This window comes from Homalodisca vitripennis, chromosome 5 (assembly GCF_021130785.1).
Source record: "Homalodisca vitripennis isolate AUS2020 chromosome 5, UT_GWSS_2.1, whole genome shotgun sequence".
Classification (NCBI taxonomy): Eukaryota; Metazoa; Arthropoda; class Insecta; order Hemiptera; family Cicadellidae; genus Homalodisca; species Homalodisca vitripennis.
Window position 1 is genome coordinate 96,393,413 of NC_060211.1, and position 26,615 is coordinate 96,420,027.

The window sequence follows — 26,615 nt, forward strand, 5'->3', positions numbered from 1 at the left end:
TTTCCTGGCAGTCCTGATGATAAAAATATACAGTAATGATATACAGAAGAATAAACAAATACAACGGAGTATTGAAAGTCGTGACCGTAACGAAAATTAGTGTCCTAGGTAATTTTGCTGCCTATTGGACCTTATGCTCCAAAAATCATTAGGGTTAATCCTAGAACCAAGGGGAACCCACCCAGTTTCAAGTCTTCAAAACCTTTATATCAAAAGTTGTCACACAAACGGACAAAGAGTGATGCATTATTAAGAGGGACCAGTTAAATCCTAATAAATTATCCAAATGTAACGAAATTATGTCAAAATTTTTAATATAAAGCAGATAATCTTTCATGATACTGTAGTAATATTAAAATATCAAAGCAAATTTTTACTTTTGTTTTAAACTTGTGTGTATATAATTTCAATAAACATTGAATCACAAAAATTACTTGCTCCGCCGGGACAATTTTGTACATTATATATATATATATATATATATATATATATATATATATATATATACTGTTCTCTTGTTTATCAATATTTAATTATAAAAACATACACGACACATATAACGGTTCAGTTATTTGATGAATTTATCAGTTATTCCTGTTAAGCCGAAGGGATTTTGTTAAATTTTAATGTTTTAATTGGAAGAATTAGGAAAGTAATTAATTGGTTCGGTGAGAGATTTTCACAAATCATCTGCAGTCGAACTGAAGCAAATTTGTAAAAACGCTTACTCTTATCTCAGGACCACAACTCGCTAAAAGATAAATTGTCCGCTACCGCTGCTTAATTGGGTTTTACTGTTTCCTTGCGTTTGCGATTTAGTTTTTTTTTTATCTCCAAAGTGAATATTCCGCTGATATTTATTGTAACACCAGGTTATAAGGCTATTAATTTAGCAAAGTAAAGCCGTAAAGTGAAATCCGATTTATGAGGCTGGGGAACTCAATTTATTTTACACTAGGAAACGTCTGCCGGAATGGTAACGCCAACTGACATGGTACTTAACTTCTCATTGCCGTTGTTGATAACTTCATGTCAGTTTATAATGTTTATAAACAAATATATTAAGGCGAAATACAAATTTTACATTTAAAATTCTTAATTGTTTGATTAGAATTTTCAGGTTTTTAAGGCAACATTTCATGTAGCAATTCGACCTAAATTTCCAATAAATAATTAAATTTCAGAGTTATTTATTGACAAGGCTACACCCTATCTTTATTTGTAGTGATTTTGTTTACAAATACTACTAAATTTAAAATTGATCAAGACTATTAAATGAATGAAATGAAGTTCAGGAAATTACTAAAAGTTGATAACACCGTTTCAAGTTAATTTTAACTAGAGTGGTGAAGGGATGTTTCAGGCTGATGAATGGCGGCCCGCCGACCTCCAACTCCGCCTGGGCTCTCCATTCTTATGCTAAAACACAGTTAACATATATGTTAAACACCCAGAGCTGTCTGGTAGCCCCCATCTTGCCACGCATTTCGTTTTAAGACGAAATGCATGTCTCTCGGTGATGTGTCTGGAAAATAAGTACTGTGAAAGGAAAATGTACAGCCTGAATAATCGTTTTTTTTCCCAATAATTGTTTATGTAATAACACCTCATCGGATCGACAAACAGTATTCAAATGATTGCAGAAAAATCTCTTATAATCTGTTACTGAAATTCCATTTATTATTTTAATTCCTGGAATGAATCCACTTTGTGCTATCAATTTAAATTGTATAGTAAAATATTGTACGTAAGCCACAAATAATTTTGTTTACACCAACAAAATTAGACGTTATACCAGAATATATTAGAAATAAAGCGATTTCATGAACAGAAATTAAGTTCATATGGGCCTATTTAAAATTGCGTTATTATAAGTAGCACCTTACATATATAGGAATGTCGGAAATTTGGCATTGTTGCATAATAATGTTACAAAATGGCACATATTATAACGATGACAAATGTTTGAAATGCTATTATAATTTCAAATCACCCATCGACCGTACAATATTTAAATGTTGTTAAATTATGTCACAAACCAATCAATTATCACTGCGATGAATATAATTTTACAATTTAGATAACTCAGAGTAACCATGTCAATCAATTAGTATTTAGATTAACTTTGTGACATCTATGTTTTTAACTTTAATATAACCCGCGTTATTTGTAAAATTTTAAATATTGTAACTGTAAAGAAGACTATTGTAATTGTAGAAATTCATCTTTAAATCACATAGAATCTTTCGGTTATATATTATTCGTGAACAATTTACAACCTAATAATGTATACTGCAGAAAATTTGTATAAACGAACAGTATTATTGTACGTGTGTATGCTAATATTTCAGGTGAAAATTTTCCTATGCGAAGAATAGAAACTTAATAAATCACCCCCAAATCTCGGTGGAAGGGGAGTGTAAGGAGGGAGGTGGTTCTTGTAATGGATTAGTTGCAAGTTTCGTGTAGTTTTCCATTTTAAGGATTTATGAACTCCTGATATGAAAACGGCTTAAAACATTTTACTGAAAGTAGATGTATTGTTGAAACAAGTTGGTGGTAGAGCATTTTCCTGAATGCTAACCTCTACGATGACAGCGTTCCTCGTAAATCAAGTTTATGTGTGTTTTACAGCTTTGGTGAGAGATTTCGGCTTAAGCGAGTGTCTTGCTCCACATCACCGGGGAAGTTGAGGATAAGATGTTGTGACAATACATCCCTTAGACGCAATCTAATATCTTTTGTGAGGCATAACCTTTAGAAGCGCTTACAAAATAAGATATAGTCACTGTGGATACAGCAAGTATTAGGTTAGGTGTTGATGAATTTATAGTCAGTCAGTTCTACATATAACGAAAATCCTTCTGTCAATAAAAAGAAAATCTGTGTTCATTATATTGAGTTATTCGTAGTTCTATCAGGTTTTTTTTAAGAATTTGTCTCCAAAAATTCACTAAATTATCTAAAGCTTCGCAATCGCATCTATACACACGCATGACATTTGATACCATGTCCATAATTTATACAAGCAAATATCTATTCAACGCGAAAACAGAACAGCACCGTAATTTTAAAACAAGTGCATTTTAGGCATACTAAGATATCTTTAAATCCATTTAAATTTGTATTAAATTAAAATTTAACATGTACTAGTTACCCATAACGAGCGTAACTTAATTTACTATACAAACTAAAAATATAATTGCTTAGATTTGTTTACATTTGTAGATCAATATTTATATTGTTAATATGAGGGATTTGATTAACAGATTAAACAGATTACGAGTAAACAGACTAGCCACCGCCCACTGAACGTGGTAAATATGACATCATTCTTAATGATACTACATTTAATTTTATCTGCGACGAATTTATTCTAAACTCAATTCTAGTTGCTTGTACAGCGAAATGGGTAAAATCTATTTCAAATCTCTCATAAAAACGAAGCTAATTAAACTGGCACAGCGTTAGCGAAGCCTATCTCTTCGAGGGTAGCAAAAGTGATCTTCTGTACGTCTGTAATATTCTTTATTTATCTATAAACAGCAACTAGTTCAATAATGCTGTTTGCCCTCTTATAGAGTGTGGTTGAGCGTCAACAAATCCTAACTTTCCACAGAATAAATAATTCGAGAACGGATTGAGCTATAGAATTGTAATTTTGCTATCACTGAATGGGCTGAAAAATTCTTCTTCAGTCTTTCTTCATTAAGATAGCTCAAGAGTGAAATGAGCTACAAGTTTGTAATAATATTCATATTTACATAGACAAGATCTTAGTGCAGTAATAGATGATACAAGTTGATGCTATTTAGATGAGTTTTAGGGAGGGAAATATCTAGAAGATGATTTGAATAATACGTTAGATATATTTTATGTATCTTCATTCCTACATTAGTGAGATCGAGTTCGATAATGGTGCATATTTGTCTGTAGAATTTAACTCAAGTTAAGTACAGGATATGTAAAATCAGAATGAGTAAAGCTGTAAATATGAAGTTGTTAAGATTTTGCTACAACTCAGAACGCTGGTAACTTTTTTCTGACTGTCCGTAGAAGACACATCCGTAGAAGAGCATAAGAACGAATTAGACTTATGAACTTGAAATTTTGAATGGTACTTCATTCTACGTGGGGTATACGGAGTTTCATTATGTCCTTCCGTTGAACTTGGCTGGGTGCCAGTGAAACCTGTAGTTCATGAATCTGGCAATATCTCTGATATGGTTATCAGTTTATCCACAGGATATTTTGAGATCAAAAAGAGCTGTATGTTTGAAATTTTGTACATAACTTCAGCAATAGCTGCTACGTGACACGTTATGTTACCCTGTCAAAAAATTCACATACTGTAGCTTTAAGAACCGATTAAGAAAGATGTAATCTAGTACAGGGCTTAACTTCTAGACAAAGCTGAGAGTTACATCGTGAAATCCACGAGGAATCTTTTAGTATCCTACACATATATGGGCATATAAAAACTGCTTCTTCAATGCTTGGACCTCTTTTCTAAATATTGAGATATAAAATAAAAGTAGATTTGACAAACAATTTTGATCGTACGTAATAAATCGTGACATCGATGAAAAAGGCGTCCATCTTTAACATATTTTAGAGGTATTAAGTGTCCAAAATCATATGTAATCTCTCTAATGGTCATATTAGTACTGTATTTCGTTTTGGTTTTATTAGCCTAATGTATGGTAACTAATATTTTGGAAAAGCTGTACAATAATTATGGAAAAAGATGTAAAAGTTTTCTTTGGCTCTGTAATATTAACTGTTCAGTAAAACGATGAATTTCGCCGATAACGTGGCGGCTAGGTGGGGAAGGGGGAGGGGGAACAGCAAGAGGCGATAAGGAGTCTTGCACCAAGCGGTGAACTTTAATTACAAGAAGCTGACAAGCCAAGTTTAGGGAGTAACAATGGTTCATTAAGTCAAGGCGGTGTATCGGCGAAACTGAGAGATCGGCAAAATAACAACACTTCTGCCTTTCATACCCTCCTCTGTTCAGATATTGTGGGTTTCATCGATTTACGGAACTGGGAAACAAAAGAGGTTTTATGTTTTACAATAAAAGCTCCAGCATCTACTGCAGTTTTTAATCTTTGAGCTAACAATTTGTTTTCAAAGTTATGTGTAAACCAATGACAAAGCAGCTAGGCGGTAGATGAGTTTAAAATAATTTGATTCTCTTCTTATCGTGGCATCTTTATTGTTTCACACTGTCTCTTTGCTACTAAAAGAGTGAACAAACTTTAAATTCTAGTTTAATAGGAATATCAGTGTATGCATTTAGATTTTTAAATAAGTCAGACGGAAATTAACTAAAAAATTAAGCAAAAATGTTTGTATTTAAAATTAACTATAATGTAAATTATATTATTGATAATTTAATATGTTAACTCTGTGACAATTTAGATGAGTTTAAATTGTAAGGTGTAATACATGTAGAAGTTTATTTTAAGAGATCACACATTGATAGAACGGGGTGAATTCCTTGCCTTATTTACTGGATACAAAACCATCCTAACGTAGAATAAATTAAAAAAGGCACTGTAAAGTTATATGTTCATTCATATATTTAATTCAACTCAACTGTTTAAATATGTATTGTCCTTGTATATCTCTTTAAATCTCATATGAGTTTTGAGTTGACATTTCATTCTAATTATAACTGCTCGTTGTTTTATTTTAATATTTACGTGAGAAATTCGATAAATAACTTACGCATATTTTATTTACACAATAATAATAATGATTACATTTTATAAAAAAACGACATTATATCTGTTATATAAAAAGGAAATTATAATCGGTAAATAAAAGTGGGGAGGAGAAAATTTGTTTAGTATCATATTTTCATTTGAACACAGTTTATAAGAAGTTTAATATAAGAAGTATTTAGTTACTGTTATATTATAAATTAACTAGCAATCAAATACAAATTAACCTTAAAATCAGCATATAAAGTCTTCAATAAGCACTTAAAATATTTCTATATGTTATACTATACATCCAGTTTTTACACCCAACTACATGAAAACTAAGAAATATTGGTGAAAACAACTCGATACTATTTCAGTGTACTCCATGTTGCGTTTGGGTAATGGAATTATAGTATAGATAACTAGCTATTAGCAACGCTTTGTAGTTTAAACCTTTGTATATAGTATTTGAAAATGGAGCTTACTATTACCACCTTCACATTTACGAGTTACTGGACTAAACTCTTACTGAAAGGAACAAGTTTAAAACTCAACGGATGTATGTTTTCAACTGTTGCAGGAACAAGAACCTTTCCATCAATAATTAGTTTTCCATAATGTAAGTTTATATTACTAGTAATTACAAAAGGGGTTCTCCAACTTTGCAATCCATTCCTCCTCGGTGTGCTAGATCTGGATGTGCTTTCAACAGTGATGTCAAGATGTACAATACAACTTTTTACATTAACCAAGGTTAAAAACAGAAGCGATTTTCAATAAATTCCTGCACATAAGCACAATTCCGTGTGAGGAGTAAAGGGCAGAAGTATAACCAAGGATTCTATTTAAGTGAGAACGACAGAAAATATGAGCTGAGAAGTTGATTATTTCTATTAGTTTTATAGTTTTCCAAATCAAGATTTTTATGAGCCCAAACATTTTTAAGTATAGCGAAGTTCATTCCCGGTTAATTGTATTTGTTATTAGGTCTTGCGTAGTAAGAAGTTAACAAAGTTTACATGAAAATACAATAGCAAGAACTGATTACAGGTGAGGAAACTAGAAAAGGGATTTGTTGTAATAATTTAGTATTACCAAATATTTCTCTAGCAGATCATCATAATTTATTTACAAATTCTTTTGCTATCAAATAGGAGGACATTAAATTGTGATGTAAAAGAGTAATAGACTTAACATCTGTTTACATCATACAATGAAACTTAAAAAAGAACAGCAGTAAAGAATGTATGTAGTAGAGTAAACAGTGGAGTCATGTCGGGACTTGAGATACAGGTATGCGGATTTGTAACAGTTTATAAAATGTATTCTCTTTGCGATCTCTTCAATAAACTTAAAATGTGAGATGTTTCGAATTAACTATTGAAGTACGTTTGTTTTGTATAAAATACACACTAAAAACTAATGTAATGTATTTAACTCACTTTATAATGACAAAGAGAGAGAGGACCAAGTGCGAGTGTAATTCTCTTCACAGTTTACATCTGAAACATACAAAAATAATGTAAGAACGAATACACATAACATGAAATGTATACTTGCTTAACTGGAGATAATGTCACATTTCACACAAAAAATTCACAGTAAACAACAACTTAAATTCGCATTCTTTGCTACATTACTTTTATCATCACAAACAAATCTTTTAAAAGAAATGATGCATTATAATTTGTGAAAGTAACATATTAATCAGTGTAAAATTGTAAACAAATTATTATCAAACTTGGAAGGTTTTGTGTTTCATGTACTGTGAGTTTCCAATAAAAACACATTTTTACACAGACAGGACATGAAACTACTAAACTAGTCAAAGTTGCATGAGAATACAAAGCACAATTCCATAACAAAGACATTGATGTCAATTTTATTACATGTACGTAACTTATGTTGCTCTATTTACGCATTCTTGAAATATGAACTAAATACAGTTGTCTACACCGGACGTCACTGCATCATGAATGTGTAAAATTGCTTGTAATTTGTTTACTACTAATTTAAATTAGTTTTTTAAACAAAAAATTTAATTATAAATGTTGCATTTTAAATTTCTGAAATGTCTACTGACTATTCATGGAAGATATCTTATTTGCAACCCGTAAGTAAAATGTAAAATTATATGAATAACTCTTAGTGCCTACAAGAAAGCTGCTTATAGTTCTTATTTATAAGCTGCTAAAACCATGGTTCATTATTTATGAATTACGTTTCGTTATGTAATTAAAAAAATATAAGCTTTATACAGCCAGATTTTTAACTTACTTGTTTACATAAAAGGGCGAATAAAAACAAGTATGAAACAGATTAATAATAGTAGCATTGAAATTAGATACTTAATTTAACCAATGTGAATGAATGAATCTTTTTATTCGCTACAGTAGGCCTACTTAAGGTTTTCTAATCGCAAAATATGAGAATATTAAAATAAAAACAATGTTACACATAATACATTACAAAAAATTGTAAAATTTAACCTTTAAAAAATTTATGTACTCATGTATACTCAACAAACTATAATAGTAATAAAATACGAAGCTGATATTACATTAATTAGGTAAGCCAAACGAGAAAGTCCAAACAAAGCGCCATAATGCAATATAAAATGAGACGTAGTCAAGTTACAAATACAATGTAATAATATAGCAATATTACCGGAAGGTCAACCTGTCCCCAGACAGTTTATTATATGCGATAGGTCATACCGGCTGAACTTAACAGAGTTGTTCTAACCAGTTGTATCGAGCATTAAACTTCATACACAGTTCATTACCTCGGTAATCTGTATTTATGACTTGTTGGGAAAATGTTAATTAAAACCCAGACACGCATTAGATAAATTAGGATCTAAATAAACATTACGGTACTTTTATTTCAAACCATAGCTGAGTAAATATAATTCCGATTTGTATAAGAATGGTTAGAAAAACGAGAGAGGGTGAAGAAAGGTTAATCAGAAACTAAACACCTGGGTATAAATAAACGATCAAGCGGCAGCCAAACGATCGTCTAACGATCTGCTAGATGTGAACGCTAAGCCTAATCACCAATCACGATTCACGACTGACATCGTAACTACAGAGAGGGCAGTAAAAGATGTAGTAAAGAAGAGTTGATAGTTACTGATCACGATCGATATTTATTTCTTATTTGAATCCTGTCGTAGGCGCATATGAAATAAACGATGAAAGAAAACCATTAAAATCCAATTATTCCTCATTAATGTCAATATAGGGTTATGCTTATTAAAATAAATTGTAAACTGTGCATTACACCCGAAATAAATTAAGATTATCAATGTAGGTTATAAGCGATAATGGAAATACATCCAGGCCAAGAAATAAATGGTAACATAAGCTTATAGAAGTATTTGAAGTACGAGTAGTTGAAGGAAGTACGTTGTGTAAATGTAATTGTCATATCCCGTCAGTATCGATGACACATTGCAAAATGGGGTTTCAAAAATTTAATTAACGATCGAGGACATTTCCGTAGTTTCTTCCGTCTTTATTCCAAGTCATAATACTTAACTTTTGTAAACTTTCCATGGATGAAAATAAGGATGTAAGTTGTCAGGATTGTTGCGTTAACATCATAAACTAAATTCAAACATATTACTACGGAACCAAACGCTAAAGGAATACGATTGGAATTTCTAATTTCTAATAAACAAATTGTAACAAATGGATTATGACTCTACTTAAGAATAGTATATTAATTAAAAAATATTTTGTAATTATTAATAGCTGTAATAACTAATAACGCGATTAAGTTAGTCACAAACTCAATGTTTTTCCTGGCTATTGAACTATTTTCCATTTAAAATGGTAAAAAACCTACAAACCACCAGATTTAACAAAACCTACATTTCTAGACATTTAGTCACTAAACGATTCCTAGAATGTTATTGCTTGTACAATTTGATTAATAAGTATCATTTTAAAAAGGCCGTGTTACGAAGCAGTTCTCTTTTAGCACACTCTGTTACAATCTAAACTAAACAGAGTGTCCAAAGTCTCTAGCTGCCCTGTATCATCTACACTCTATCAACTTTTTCATTTCATATCCCCTAATAGCATAATGCAATCCAGCCAGACTTGCTTCTTCCATTATCAACACTTCCATTTTCTTTGAGAGCCTTTCCCCACCAACACACATTACTTTCCTGCCTTTGTTGTTGCGTGCTACTCACAGAGCTTGGACGATGCCCTAAGACATTACGTGTACCTGTAAAAAAGCAATAGTTTCATGTCAGTGCTCTGATACTAGGTTGGCTGCTGTAAATTTTCTTCTCACTTTTATATATATATATATATATATATATATATATATATATATATATATATATATATATACACACGTGTTGGTTCTTGTATGGTTATATATATATGGTTATATAGAATCTGAAATAATCCATGATTATAGGTTGTGTCAGAAATAGTATATTACCTTATTTATTGACCAATGCTTTTGAGTTTTATGTTCGCTTTAAAAAAAAAGGAAATAAATAAACAACACCAAATTTTGAAAAAATGTGTATTATCAGTGTATGTACACGATGATGCATAAATGTACGTTTAATCATTACATTACTTTTTTAATCATTCGGTAACGACACGTATTATTATTTAAATACGTATTGGTGGAAAATGTTAGTTTTCCTCGTTGTCTTTACTGAACCTTAATTGAGTTTGAAAAACTGCATAAATTATTATTGAAAAGTTATGGTTGGAGCCTATAACTCAAATAGGTGAACAAATTTCTCTTATGTACGTTTTTCTACCAATCTTTCTTGCTGTCCGCGTGATATACCGAGAGCGAACTGACCTTATATTTTAAATATTGTAAGAAGCTTCATTTCTATTATACACAACACCGAGTTCGTTGATGGTGCAGGTAATTCCGTACGATTTGGTTGAGCGTTAGTGAACAAATTTCTCTTATGTACGTTTTTCTACCAATCTTTCTTGCTGTCCGCGTGATATACCGAGAGCGAACTGACCTTATATTTTAAATATTGTAAGAAGCTTCATTTCTATTATACACAACACCGAGTTCGTTGATGGTGCAGGTAATTCCGTACGATTTGGTTGAGCGTTAGTGAACAATTTTACCATGATCTTATGTGGGTGATTCAAAAAGAGCGCCGGTTTTGATATATCAAATTAAGAGATTTATTTTAATGAAAATCTGAAATTAAATACATAAGTATGTTCATCTAAACTTCCGATTTCATATATGAAAAATAATGTCATGTATGTGTCTCCTCTGCTACGCTGGCACGCAACAACTCTGTCCATGAAATTAGCCATGACTGCATGACAAGTTTCCACTTCAATTTGGCCGAAAACCCGTCGAATTTTCTCCTTAAACTCATTGATGGTTCGGTGTTTATTGGAATAAGCTAATGACTTTAGATAACCCCAAAGATGAAAGTCACAAGGTGTTAAGTCACACGACCTTGGTGGCCATTGATGGTCGGAATTACGAGAAATGACGCGATCCTGAAAGCGGTCACGGAGCAACACGATTGTTTCACGGGCAGCGTGGCACCATCCTGCTGAAACCACAACTAGTCAATGTCTATGTTATCCAAATGAGGCCACAAAAACTTCCTAATCATCGTACGGTATCGGTCTCCATTCACTGTCACAGCTTGCCCTTCCTGATCTTCAAAAAAATAAGGGCCGATGACGCCGCCCGACCAAAAGCCGCACCAATCTGTCACTCGTGGATACATTTCCCTTTCGTTAATCATGCGAGGGTTTTCTGAACAACAGATATGGCAGTTCTGTTTATTAACAAATCCATTCAATAGGAAGTGCGCTTCATCACTGAGGATGATATTCATTGCGAATTTTTCTTCCTCCTGCAAATTTCTCAATACCCAATCAACAAACTGTCGTCTCTTCTGGTGATCTGCCACTTTCAATTGTTGCGTCAGCTGAATTTTATAGGGGTGATATTTGAGATCGTACCGAAGAATTCTCCGTATAGAAGAACATCTTAAACCAATTGTTGAGAACGGCGACGTATTGATTTCGCTGGGCTAACAGCCACACTGTCACGAACAACCTCAATGTTCTGTTCAGTTCGGGCACAACGACGACGTCCAGAGCTTTTGAGGTCGACTGTTGAACCCGTCTCTTGAAACTTTTTCATGAGTCTGTGAACTGTTGATTCATTCGGTGCTTCATTACGTCCTAGTGTACCGCGAAGTCGCCTAACAGTAGCCGCATAACTCTCTCCACTCTGATAAAACGTTTTCACTATTATTAACACTTGTTGCGCACAAGTAAACTTCTCCATGGTTAGACACAGAATGCACTAATGAACTAATGAGAGAAATATCAGCTGCGTCAACAATCGGAATGTAGTCAGAAATAGAATCAAGGTCAAACATTGTTGCCAACTGATAAAATAAAATTTACCGGTCTTTTCAAAACCGGCGCTCTTTTTGAATCACCCATTATATCCGTGATGGCAAAGAGAAAATCGTACAATAAATCGTTTTGAAAAGAAATCTGGTATAACCATATAACATTTTAACATACGTAGCTTAAGAGTTTAGAATTTTGTATACATCGTCAGCGAAGCCTGTAATGCGAGACGTGGTGTTGTACTCTTACCTTGTTCGTATATTGCTAAATAATGTGAATTTAAAAACGTACTTTAAAGTTAACTGATCAGATTACATACTCATTTATAAGATCAAGCATGTACAGAGCAGTAGTAACTTCACATAAATATCCAATTAACCGGAAAAATAATTCGAAATAAATTCAGTTCTCACTAATAAAGTCAAAATTTATTCTTTTACAATTAATTACTACACAACTATTAAATTATATTACATAAATTCCCTTGTAGACACTTAATTATGCACAGTAAAACGATTGCAACATGGATAACAATTTGAGTAGATTTAATAGCTATAAGAAGTCCATAAACTATCTAAAGAAAAAAATATGAGGCGTTCTGGGAAAAGTCAATACTGTAAGAGAGTAAACAAAGAAGAAGAGAAGCCCCGCAAAACAAATACGCATAAGCTGAACGACGACGTCGAAGCCAAAGTTCAATTTATTTAAAGAGTTTTGCACATCGCCGTGATTGTTTCTGAACTCAATTTGACGCTGTACAGCCTGGTCTCCGAAACAGAAGAGAACTTAAAACGTTGATCGTGTCTTTGATCGTCAGCGCAAATTAGTGTAGCTGCGGATTGACGGATAGAGTGATTGTATGTGAAAGGCAGGGTAAAGCGGGGGCTAGCAAACTCTGGAATCCTTTTCCTAAAATACAATTTGTTGTTAATATATTATATCAGGTCATTTAAACTGATTTATGATAAGTAGTAAAGATTTATTTTTAGTGATATATCAGACTCATAACTATTTTGTGTATAGAATTCATACTTTTATATAGATGTGTTATATACTTCTATATTTTAATGCGTGTTTTGATTATTATTTGGTTAGGTTTAAACATTCTTTAGCAGAGTTTTAGACTGAAATATTTTATGAATATGCTTTTCACATGTTTCTGATGTATGTATTACAAATTTATACTAAAAAATCTCGAATACTGTGCATCTGGGCCATAAGCCGTTTACCGAAATCACCGTATTCAAAATCAAAAGCTCTACTCGTAATATTATCATCGTATTATGATAAGACACGGGCTCTGGGAAAACCAGGCTATATATAACATGGTGAGAAATTGAAAAGAGCCAACAGTAAGTGAGACAGTCCACAGTGGGTGCAGTGGCAGGTGAACTAAACTCGGTACTCGGCAGGGTGGCTTAGCGGTGATAGTCAGCAGTAACCCGTATCGGTAAGTACAAGCTGTGAGGACGGGGGTGAGAACGACCGGGTTGGAGGAAGGTGGAGCGGCAGGTTAACTAAACTCGGTACTCGGCAGGGTGGTTAGCGGTGATATTCAGCAGGGACCCGTATCGGTAAGTACAAGCTGTTAGGACGGGAGTGAGAACGACCGGGTTGGAGGAAGGTGGAGCGGCAGGTTAACTAAACTCGGTACTCGGCAGGGTGGTAAGCGGTGATATTCAGCAGGGACCCGTATCGGTAAGTACAAGCTGTGAGGACGGGAGTGAGAACGACCGGGTTGGAGGAAGGTGGAGCGGCAGGTTAACTAAACTCGGTACTCGGCAGGGTGGTTAGCGGTGATATTCAACAGGGACCCGTATCGGTAAGTACAAGCTGTGAGGACGGGAGTGAGAACGACCGGGTTGGAGGAAGGTGGAGCGGCAGGTTAACTAAACTCGGTACTCGGCAGGGTGGTGAGCGGTGATATTCAGCAGGGACCCGTATCGGTAAGTACAAGCTGTGAGGACGGAAGTGAGAACGACCGGGTTGGAGGAAGGTGGAGCGGCAGGTTAACTAAACTCGGTACTCGGCAGGGTGGTAAGCGGTGATATTCAGCAGGGACCCGTATCGGTAAGTACAAGCTGTGAGGACGGGAGTGAGAACGACCGGGTTGGAGGAAGGTGGAGCGGCAGGTTAACTAAACTCGGTACTCGGCAGGGTGGTTAGCGGTGATAGTCAGCAGTAACCCGTATCGGTAAGCACAAGCTGTGAGGACGGGAGTGAGAACGACCGGGTTGGAGGAAGGTGGAGCGGCAGGTTAACTAAACTCGGTACTCGGCAGGGTGGTTAGCGGTGATAGTCAGCAGTAACCCGTATCGGTAAGTACAAGCTGTGAGGACGGAAGTGAGAACGACCGGGTTGGATTAAGGTGGAGCGGCAGGTTAACTAAACTCGGTACTCGGCAGGGTGGTTAGCGGTGATATTTAGCAGTGACCCGTATCGGTAAGCACAAGCTGTGAGGACGGGAGTGAGAACGACCGGGTTGGATTAAGGTGGAGCGGCAGGTTAACTAAACTCGGTACTCGGCAGGGTGGTTAGCGGTGATATTTAGCAGTGACCCGTATCGGTAAGCACAAGCTGTGAGGACGGGAGTGAGAACGACCGGGTTGGATTAAGGTGGAGCGGCAGGTTAACTAAACTCGGTACTCGGCAGGGTGGTTAGCGGTGATATTTAGCAGTGACCCGTATCGGTAAGCACAAGCTGTGAGGACGGGAGTGAGAACGACCGGGTTGGATTAAGGTGGAGCGGCAGGTTAACTAAACTCGGTACTCGGCAGGGTGGTTAGCGGTGATATTTAGCAGTGACCCGTATCGGTAAGCACAAGCTGTGAGGACGGGAGTGAGAACGACCGGGTTGGAGGAAGGTGGAGCGGCAGGTTAACTAAACTCGGTACTCGGCAGGGTGGTTAGCGGTGATAGTCAGCAGTAACCCGTATCGGTAAGTACAAGCTGTGAGGACGGAAGTGAGAACGACCGGGTTGGATTAAGGTGGAGCGGCAGGTTAACTAAACTCGGTACTCGGCAGGGTGGTTAGCGGTGATATTTAGCAGTGACCCGTATCGGTAAGCACAAGCTGTGAGGACGGGAGTGAGAACGACCGGGTTGGATTAAGGTGGAGCGGCAGGTTAACTAAACTCGGTACTCGACAGGGTGGTTAGCGGTGATAGTCAGCAGTAACCCGTATCGGTAAGTACAAGCTGTGAGGACGGGGGTGTGCAGGACCGGGTTGAATGAAGGTGGAGCGGCAGGTGAACTCAACTCCGTACCGCGACCAGACTCGATAAGACCGGTAATTAATAGACTCGTGTTCCGCATCGAACCTCTCCTACCCTCCCGCTACACTAAATAAATTTCCGACCTCTCGCCGCCAATACTAAAATGTTTCCTTTTAGGGAATTCTCTCTTCGAAATTTCCCATAGTACAATGCTGTAAACTAAAATAAAACAATGGTTAAATCTTAAACTTTTTATTCTCCTTCAAAAGAAATAGGCGTATATTGGAATTTCCTGTAAGTGGTTGTATAAATCAAGTTTATTTATTTGTATTCTCATAAAAGTGTAAGCCGCCATTTTGTGCCTTTAAATATACTATTCAGGAATGTTTTTTTTTACGAAAAACACATTATTTGAAAAATCAGATGTCTAAATTAGCAAATAATAAACTATTTAAGATTGTCTTTGTGTAATACGTTGATCTTATACATGCGATTTCACTATAAGTGTAAACACCTACGATGTTTAAAAAATCACTAACATATATTGACACTATATTATTTTTCAAGTAGGCCTGGTAACACTAACTTGCATACCCCTCATAATCGGATACTTTCCACGACGTAGGATTCACGGATCTGTTTAATTCGTCACTGCACGAATACCACATAATGGAAACATGAATTAGCGATATACCTATTCAATATAGTTTGATAGAAAGTTAACCGAGACTAGGTGTAATGTTAATACGAGACTTCATCGAATTAAGGAGTGAGAGGCTGCGAATATACTTCGAATTCTAATTATTGATCTATGATTTCGTATCCATTTTCCTAACAAGAAAACATAAATTCTATAAAGTCCATAAAAAACGCTATGACAGTGGTGATAAGGAATATCATTGCTTAGGATGGTTTAGAGGCTTGGTTATGTAAGAGGTTATCTCAGCTCACTGTGGTTTAGAGAATTTGCTCTTGAAAGTTGGCTAACGAGTTAACGGGAAGGCGAATGAACAAACATGAGCTGTGTGAACTGATTGGTTTAAAATTTGGCTGGTTGCTTAGTTAATGCCTAAACTGGAAAGCGATTGTTACAAACAGATCATCCGTGTAGTGGACGGTTTAGAAAAATTACTCTTGCTGATTGGCTAATGAATAAATTAACTAGTAATTTTTAAAGACAGGTAATCAGTGAATTGTCTTCGGGGGTTACATGAAGACTGAAGTGTAAAATCTGTGAAAATATTCATTGTACTTGACGCGGCTGTATACACAGCTAACTGAATATTTATAGTGTTTAAATTGGCTGAACCAATATAACAAACGTACACTACGCAGTATGCGCTGGCTTTGATTAAATCAGAATATATTTATCAGCCAGGTGAACTACATTTTATAACTTTTAACAAGGACATTCTCTTACAAATATATAGGAATAGAGATTTAAATTGTAGATTAGTACTCGTACAGTATGATGATGTTTATTGCTAAACAAAGCTAAAATATGTTCTTGTTGGCACAGTATGCTTAAAGTGCTAATTTTTGCTACGCAAGTTTAGTTTCCTATTAATCTTAGTGGAATAGCGAACCGATTACGAAAGCAGCACTCATTATCGCTAAGCGTGTAATTACACGAAATATAGTTAGATAAACAGCGCCTTGAAAATGGATGTTGGCGGGGTGAAGATGGGGTCGGGAAGTCCATTATGGAAGTGTATTGCATTGCACTATTAGGGGATATGAAATGAAAAAGTTGATAGGGTGAGAATGATACAGGGTCCCTGGAGGCGGCGTGGTGGGTCGTGCGATCGACAAATCCTGGCTGACTTTAGTGGCGGCCGGCTATTCCTTGTATATAACACTGCTGAAGTATCGTTTCTTACAAAACTACCTTGAGCAAGTATCTGAGTGGATCAATACAAATTAGAGGATATTGAATGTTAAATCTCTCCGGCACATTTTACGAAATACTGAATGTACCATCATTACCTACGTACCTGAGTTTACAGTTAATATTAAACAAACACGATGTGACATTAAATGGAAAAACTTCATATTTATGGTTCCACAAATCAAGCGGAATTGCTTCAAGCCTACTGTAAGCAACTTGTAAAACTGGTTTGAGCGAGATTGGAAAAGTTTACTGCTTAAAAAAGCTCCTTTGAAAATTGTGCAGAGTTTTGGTTTTAAACAAGCATTAAAGTTAAAGTGTTCACAATTTTAAATAAATACGATGTTACTTACTTTATTCTATTCGGGAGATTTTACATAGACTCGTGGTTACAAGAAGTAATGTTAATATATTTATCTGTTTTATTTACTGAGGTAAACAACCCACTTTAATAGTATATTTTTCAATTGCGCCTTTCTCAATATTCGTAATTTCTGGTAGAAAAGTGTAGACATCGGTATTATTTCGTACTTGTGGACATATATTACGTCGTATGGTCTAGGAAGGTTACAATAATAACTATCTCTCAATGTTAAGAAACTTTTCTTTATTACGTTTATCAAACTTGAAGATCATGGTCAAATACCTATTATCATCTAGACGGGTTGATAATGTTTTTCAAGAGTTCGATTATAACATAAAAACCATCATAGGTACAAACTACTTTTTTAAATATTAATAAATATATTCTTAAAACAAAGGAATGGCCAAATAAAATGAGACACACTAAAATTTAGGCATATATTAACATTAAATATCATGTTAACGGTCTTTAGGAAACGAAGAATGATATAAAGAGGTATATTCGCTATTAACAATGATAAAAATACCACACATTTGAGGCCCCCTAAGAAACAGTATTAACACTAATTGTTTAAGAACCGGATGTTGTAAAACGACCTTGAGTTTGTACCAATAAGAAAAATGTTAAAACTCATGCACTTATACGCTCTTATTTTTCTTGGCGGCGTTTTGAGGGGGGAGTCTCATTTTTAAACACTGTTTTTAAAATGTTTAGACCCACACTTCTAAGTTATTTCAATGCAATACAAATTTTCAAGTTTTTGTATAATCTATACAAATATTGAACCCCCCAAAAATTATTTGGATGCCTATTAATTAATCGTATCTTCAAAATACAACCCTTTAATTCTACGACGAAAATGAGGTTTGCATGAGGTTTAACGCTGTTCTTATGGTGATACAATAACTATAATTGCCGTCAGTACAGTTGGCCGGCTTTTAAGAATTCCATTCGAAGCAATTCATATTATAGCTATTGGTATCCTGTTTTATATGTTTTTGAAATGTTTTTAGTCACCCACTTTTAAAAACTTAAATGGCCATTTTATATAGACTGGCCGAATCTATATTCTCATATACAACACAAAACCTCCACACTATGTAATACTCTTGCACGAGTGATTCATATGGACGTAACATTGAATTTAATTAATGAACACGTTGTAAGTTGTTAAAATATTAAAATTTATTTTATATTTTTGACATATTTATTGTCAGTTGGTAAACTTATATTAGTTACAATTACTTATTATTTACAACTTGAAAAAATTAAAAATAATAATTTAACCATAAAATTTGCCAAAAACAAACCATTGCTTTATTTGAATTCTTTTATAAAAATATTTTATGTCATGCAAGATAGTGGAAAATTATTCCTTATATGTAAAAATATGGTTGTAAAATACTGTATGTAAACGCAGTATCAAATTCTGAAAAACATGTTGGACCTTGCAAGTTTATAGTATTGTATAAGTAAGGGTATAATAGATTTTTTCAAGAAGTAGTACCATATAGTGTAATAAATTTACTGGAGAATAAAAAGTGTAATGCTGCCAACCTGTAAATAAAATGAACATCGTCCTATTAATGGGGCTATCAAGTTCAAAGGCTAAGTATTCCCTTCAAGTCTGGTACGGTAAATGCTTCTAGGAACGAGAGCTAGGCTGCAGGGATAATTTGTAAAACGTATAAGTTAAATCGAACCATTATAAAATGTTCACTTTCAGCCATACAGGCTACTTCACTTGATAATGTTCAGCGGAATTCTGACTTGCAAAATGCGCCTGTGGAAACAAATGTTTCATTTTAAAATCTTTTAGCGAAACGTCGACTCCACTAAAAGCCACTTTGTTGTAGTGTTTGGACCATTCATAATAATTAAGCTGCGGCAACCGGGTAGAAACAGTCAGCAGGAGGGAAGTTATAAAAACACTTTTCCACGGTTACAGTCGCAATCCGTCGACTGCTAGTTACTTCCTTCCTCGCTTCGCTTCTTGTCGACCGCGATAGACACAGACGCTAGGCTAGAATCAAATCTTACTGTTTACTTAACAATTTAATGGTCCATATTATATCCTTGCCTTAGGCGGTCAAAGAATTTAAGTTTCATTTTCTTATATTTAGTGATTCACATCGTTATAATATGGACACGTAATAGTTCAGGAGCCAAGCGCCAATTTGAGTTGTTTAAGCAACAATGTTGGTTGTCATGAAATGGAGAGAAAAAAAAATTTCCCAAGAAAACAATTGCTTATTAGCCGTACAAGTTTTGGCGCAATTAAACCATAAGATTTTAGAAAATAACATTTTAGAAGCAATATATTGTTGTAAAACAACCATTTTGTGTTCTATACTACATTTTTATTAGTTTCAATGTTGCTACGAAGAGGTTTATGGCAGTTAAATTAAGGTAGTGCAATTGAGGTTTGATAGTGATATTTCAAAAATATTTCAGTTATCTCTTAATGAAACCAAAATAATAATTAACACTTGGCAATTAACTTCTTTAAACTAATCCTTTGAAAATAATTAAAAATTAAAAAACTAAACTTACAAAATTGTACAATTAAAAGTCCTATTTATCCATAAATATTCTTGAGTTACACACCATGCAGTTTATTTTTATTTCAAATATTCAAAGTATATATAATTTATTCTTTACGCTAGTATTAACTAATTATTTTTTAGTAACAGTTTTGAAATTATTGATTTCAATTTTAAAATTTAGTTATGTTTAAGGAATTTAATAGTACTCAATTTCTTTATCAGTTATTTTCTCGTGACCATCATGGTTAACCATAAGATCAATGAAAAACCGCTCACAATCACTCAGGCGAATCCCATGGAGAGACATGCATCAACAGTGAATCAACGTAGCCTATAAAGAAACGAAGGTTCACGCAAAACTTCAAGTCTACAGACTAGTTCATTCTCGATATATCGAGCAGAGACATACACAGACAGGGAGACAGAAGTGAAAGTTTTCAAACCCTTGACTTCGCTAACGCACAGCCAGTTATAATTTATATTTGTTCGTAAGAAAGTAGGTTAGGCCTGCAGGTGAGCACATAATATGCAGAGTTTGCTGAGAAACTAATATTTAAGCGCTTGCCCTGCTCATCACATCAAGTTTGAGAACAAGGAGCGAAGCAGGGTTAGTAACTTAAATCCAACCCCTGAACTGTTACATTAGTCGCATGATCTCCTGTTCACTTGGCGAAGAAAGGTAACATCAACCGGGAGTTACCAACTGGAATCTGTGATTCAACTTGTGCCCGCCAAATTGTCTAGAAACAACACAGATCGATTCCCCAACTTCAACTGATTCAACTTTGGTTTCAACTACTTCATCGGGTTTAAGGTTTCGACGCTGCACACTCGCTTCGCCTCAGGTAGATTAAAACGCTTGCTGGAACTCCCGACGTACAAAGTAAAATACTTTGGCGGGGGGAACACTCAGGGTTTCTCATCAAGCGAAGCATAAAACAGTGTTAAGTCATTCATTTTCACTCAAATCATTAACAAAAATATTAGTTAGTACTTACTGAGGAAAAAGTTCATAAAAAGGAACACATAAAAGCTGTAAAAGTATTTTACAATGGCGCATTCTACCATTCCTTTAAAATGCAACAGGACTATAACACATTGCAGGCTAAAAATCTGCCCGCTCTAAAAAATTAAAAAACAATCATATATTACTGAATATTATATTCATGTTTCCAATTCATTAAAAATATAATTACACTACATAAATCCTTTCCAAATCAATTTGTTTTGACATTAATGGTACGTTATGAAAAAGTATTTTAAAATATCTTTTGATTCTTGATTTAGATGGGTATAAGTTGTTTAGTGATAAACTCTTGATTGTTAATAAGTAAGTATTATAAACATAACAAATATATATTCTTCCATTACGAGTAATAAATATAAATTCAAACACTATTATTATTAGAATATAATAAACCGTACTTAAACTTGTAATCGATTATAAATGTTCACTTTTCACAAGAAAGGACCGTAGTGTTTATTTATTTAAAAAGATGAGGCCTAAGGAAACCTTTTATGGAAATTTGCAATGATTAATTATCGTATATAACTTATGGTTCGAAAATACTACTATTTTTGTTTCTTATGCTATACTGACGAGTTTAAGCACCAAAGGGGTTTTTAGCACTGAAAATAAAAATAAGAATAGGAAATAAAAATGAAAAAGTACCGAGTACATACGTTCTATAAATACTAACTTTACACTAAAATTAATTAAGATCAAGTTTCTTAATATATATATATATATATATATATATATATATATATATATATATATATATATATATATATATGTTATCGAAATAGATTGAGTACAGCTTACATTATTCTAGTTTACGTGTATCCAACGCAAATTTTACAATAAATTAACTAATCGTCAATGGTGTTACTGTTTGTCATTGAAGTTGGCTGAGGTTCTATTGTGTGGAACTTTAAAACACCGAGTTGTGGACAGTTCAATATCAGTCACCATCTAACCAACAGCTCAGTTAACAACACTCTTCCTAACGGGGTAAACATGCAGATAAGAATTTTTGAGCAAACAGTATTGTCATGGTATTTTAAATAACGAACATAATATTAAGTCTGAACATTGTCTACTTCTACTTAACGAGTTATTTTCTAGCCTGGTCCGGAATCGTTCAATGCAAATTTGAGTTAAGCTCAATTTCACCTTTCGCTAAATGCAGCGTCTGAAATCTCACACTGATATATATATATATATATATATATATATATATATATATATATATATATATATATATATATATATATTGACTCCTGGAATCTTGAGTCCACATACTGTATGTCTGAAGAGACATAAAAAGTCGTTGACGAAGACATTCAAAAAGAGTTCTTTTGCATCGTTTCATCTTTAGAGACATCAGCTATCCAGAGTAATTTAAATGAAGAGGTGTTCTAATTGTGTCATTTAGGTACACAATTGAGTGCACTACGATGTTTTAGAAACGATCATACAATACGTCGTGGTGGAGCAACCGAGTTTTCTAGACATAACATAGATATTTTGGAAATGGTCGATTCAACGTGAAAAGCTAACTTCCGTTTTACCTACCGCTTAGTGGCCAAACTGAACTGCTTTGTAGCCCTCCATCGTGTCGTGTCTCTGATGTCGAAACGATGCTAAGAGTTTGCTTTGAACGTCTTCGTCACCGACTTTTAAGGATATGTTCAGATAGATGTGGACTCTATATTCAAAGATTTCTATATTCTGCTCCAGTGTCATTTTTAAGACGCTGCACTGAGAGGAAGGTGAAATGGAGCTTAACTCAATATTCACATCAAATAGATTTATTTAAATAGCGGCAAGACTGTGACGCTGCTATCATTTTATTTATTCACATGTTTAAGATCTAATATACTTTTTTATTATTTACTCATTCTTACAACTTATGATTCTGTATCAGAGTTATACTGAGTGTTTACAATGTTTTACCTCTCATAATAACCTTTGAACGGTTGATAATTTTCAAATCTCCTTAAGGGAATGTTTATAGCATCTCCTAAAGACATTTATTATGAATTTCTAAATTTCCCCCTCTCAACAACCATGAGAGTACGAGACATCTACAACGATGTTATAACTGACCGTTATAACTAAATTTAAATGTTATACAAGATAAACCGTACGACAAACGAAATGCAAATTTGTTATTACTTTATAAAAAATTGGTACTGTTTGAACAAAGGTTTCTACCTCTGTTGTAACCTCAACTGGTCTCAATTTTTGTGAAATTAACTCTCTGTTCACCTCTGTTCACATATCTTCCTTGACTAAGACCCTTAAAACTCGGCGATACGCAATGGGGTTACTGATTAAACATTTTAATCCCTCCCCACAAATGGAGTTTAATGACGCAAAAGTTGAATGAACATTTTAAGTAAATATATTGTCCTTTATAATAACAGGTTGTAACTTTGTCCTCATTAGAAACCTTCTTTTACTTTTATTTTGTTTAGTTGTTATTGTAAAGTTAGCATAATGCGTTGAAATTAATACGAATATATGCAATTCCTTCATAGATTCCATCATGAGATGTATTGGTATCTTACGTAAGGATAGCTTACAATAACAATAAGGTAATATCCCCAATGTTGAATTGTTATTTTACTTAGCGCTACTGTTGAAAAAATTCCGTGGACACTTTTACATTACGTAAAGAATTCCTCTTTAGCAATTCGAAAGCCTGTATTAACATTAATTAAGCTTCGCGACTGCAGGTGGAAAGAATTTACCTCTGCTGCGAGTTGTTAAAAGACGTGCTTGTGAGTGTTGTTATTTCCAGCTGTTTATTACTTCCTTCCCCTTGTTTCTATGCAGACAAAAGTCGCTTTGTCGCGCTTCGGTAACGTTCAGAGTAGAGTCGCGCACACTGCTACAGAGCTGGGCGCAACGGGAAAACTCTCTTACAACAAACTTAAAAGTGACGAGGGAAAGCAGCACTTTTGATCTCAAAGGTTCCCAGTTTAAACAACGGGAGGTGAAGGGAATTTGTATTTACTACTATTATTTCTTCCCGGAATCGACTTAAGTAAATACACAAAAAAAGCTTTGATACCTAGTGCTGTTTGTTTCTTATACCACCAAGAAGTACAACGTAGAATTTACCTTATCGTCGCGCTGGAGACTAAGGTGTAAGATTATCAGATATCCAGATATTATATACTCATAATACATTTGTACATGACATGAAAATGTTTCAACATAGTTGAAATGTTCATAACGGAGTATGTAGCGATAGCTAACCACAAATTTGAATTAGGCATTATTTTGGTATATTTAGATACACCCACACGTAAGTAAAACCATGTTCTACAGTTTTTCAAATTTTTTGTCGCTATCTATGAAACCGAAATAAATTATTATTTATAACATACAAAACCATCAAGTAAAGGTAAATAAATAGTTATAAATGATATAATTGAACAAACTTTACATATGTAGTAACTAACTTCGTGACTAAACTTCATACTTAACTTATGTGTAATTAATTTATACTGTTTAAAGTCTACCGAATATTAATCTTGTTGTCAAAATATCTATGCCATTTAATAGTGAAGGAATAGTGCCTAATTTTGAAGGACCGTCTGGTGTGTTCGATATAGTCGTTTTTGTCATTCGTTGCATTTAAAAGTATTATAGGTGGTTTATAATTCATAATTAAAGTATATATTCGACTCAGTACGTAGACGTTGGGCAAAGTAGAACTATTGTCATATTTTGTTTGAATTATAATGATATGTAACTGTTCTGTAATTGAAGTAATGAACAAACTACATACGATATGAAATAAAAAATTTTCCCAGATTCTATTACGCCACTTTCCTCACTTTTAATGGTGTTCATGAAATGTGATTTGATGAACAGTGACTAAATGTTTTCTGTGTAAAGAAAACTGGATGCTCAACCAAGCCAATTGTCAGCTTTTTATAGTGCTTTGTGGAGTTAATGAGAGGTACACGAATATGCACAAAAGCCGGGTTGTAGTGGGGTTTTAGTTACTAGCCTTAATTAATGTACTACATACCAAAACGTTAATTTCTCATTAAATGGCTCGCTACATGATAGCTATGTCTAATTAGTGTAATAAAGGAGCAAGTTGAGGCAGTGCAGGAGCACGATCTTGGGCTTCACTTGACTGAGAACAAATACAGCCACAGCCACCAACTGGAATTGGTGGTCCAAGTTTGAGTACAAAACAAATTGTCCAGAAACATCACAGATAGATATCCCAACTTCAAACACCATGACAGAGTTGGTGAAGTGGATTCCCACAATTCGTTCTATGGTTCCACAAAATTACTCATTGGTTACATTGTGTTCCGTTTATTGTCCAAGTGAAACATCTATCTGTAAGGTAGGAAATATAAATTTTATACTTTGAGGATGGAGACAACTGTTCCAAAATATCTTTTTTATTTTGCCTACCTTTTATATTTACCAACTCCTAGTTGATAATTATAATGTTATCTAAAAACAAATATAAGATTAAAAAAAAGAACTTATTTCAACTCCAACTGACAAATAATCCAGAATATAACGGGACATTAACGCGTTCTTTTCAGTTCCACAAAGCATAAATATAAAAAGTTTTCCTAACGAAATTGTGATTACAACGTTCCACTAAAACACACGTCATCAGACTCCTTCAAAAGTAAGATTAAGTATATTTATTTGGTAATTTTCAAAATTACCTATACCATAGAAGTGTGCCGTTTATACCGATGTTTTCATTGCCTGCAATACATATACTACATTTTCTACATAACAGTTGATGTTGATTATATTGAAACTTTAAAACTAAATAAAGTTAAACATCGGTTTAGTACATACATTATTTATTACAAAATTTAATCAGAGGTATATGTTAACAAAATAAATATTTCTGATCATTCAAAATTTCAATCACAGAGTTAAAAAATTTATGATATTTTAGCATTTATTTTTATATACAATAACCAAATATTATAACCGAAATGTAAAAAAAAATCTTATACTCCAAATCAAGAAACCTGATTACGCGGAAGCAATAGATTTAACTGAATCCAAATATAAGTCATTATTTGTATTAAGAACTGCCTAATGTTATTTGTAACATTGCAAATACCTAAGTAGAAAAGACATTAAAATGTTTTGGCATTAAATTGTTGGTTTCAGTCAGTTTTGGGTAGAGTTGAAGCAGTTGCAACTGGAAATAACCGGATACTTCCCCTCAGACAGTCACTTACTGAGTGGAATAGACCGACTAAAACGCTCTATATTATACCCATTATTTACGTTTCATTTCCATAGTAGAATAAAACGAGAACATAATACTTCATAAGGTGAATTTTATTTAAAAAAACCAAATACCGAATTCAGGATAACATGGAATATGAAGAGATAAACACATAATCAAAACTAACATTTTACTTAAACTAAGTAGGCTACATCATAAATATGAAACAAGTTGCGGGTGGAAAATCGGACATGGGT

At 34.1% G+C, this 26,615-nt stretch overlaps 1 long non-coding RNA gene across 1 annotated transcript in view; it reads right to left on the minus strand.

The window, feature by feature from the left end:
- Window positions 1-26,615, minus strand: part of LOC124362554 — a 257,948-nt gene that overhangs the window by 31,060 nt on the left and 200,273 nt on the right. Inside the window, exon 8 of the long non-coding RNA XR_006922476.1 lies at window positions 7,154-7,213. This is a non-coding gene — a long non-coding RNA (uncharacterized LOC124362554). The remainder of the gene's footprint in view (window positions 1-7,153; window positions 7,214-26,615) is intronic.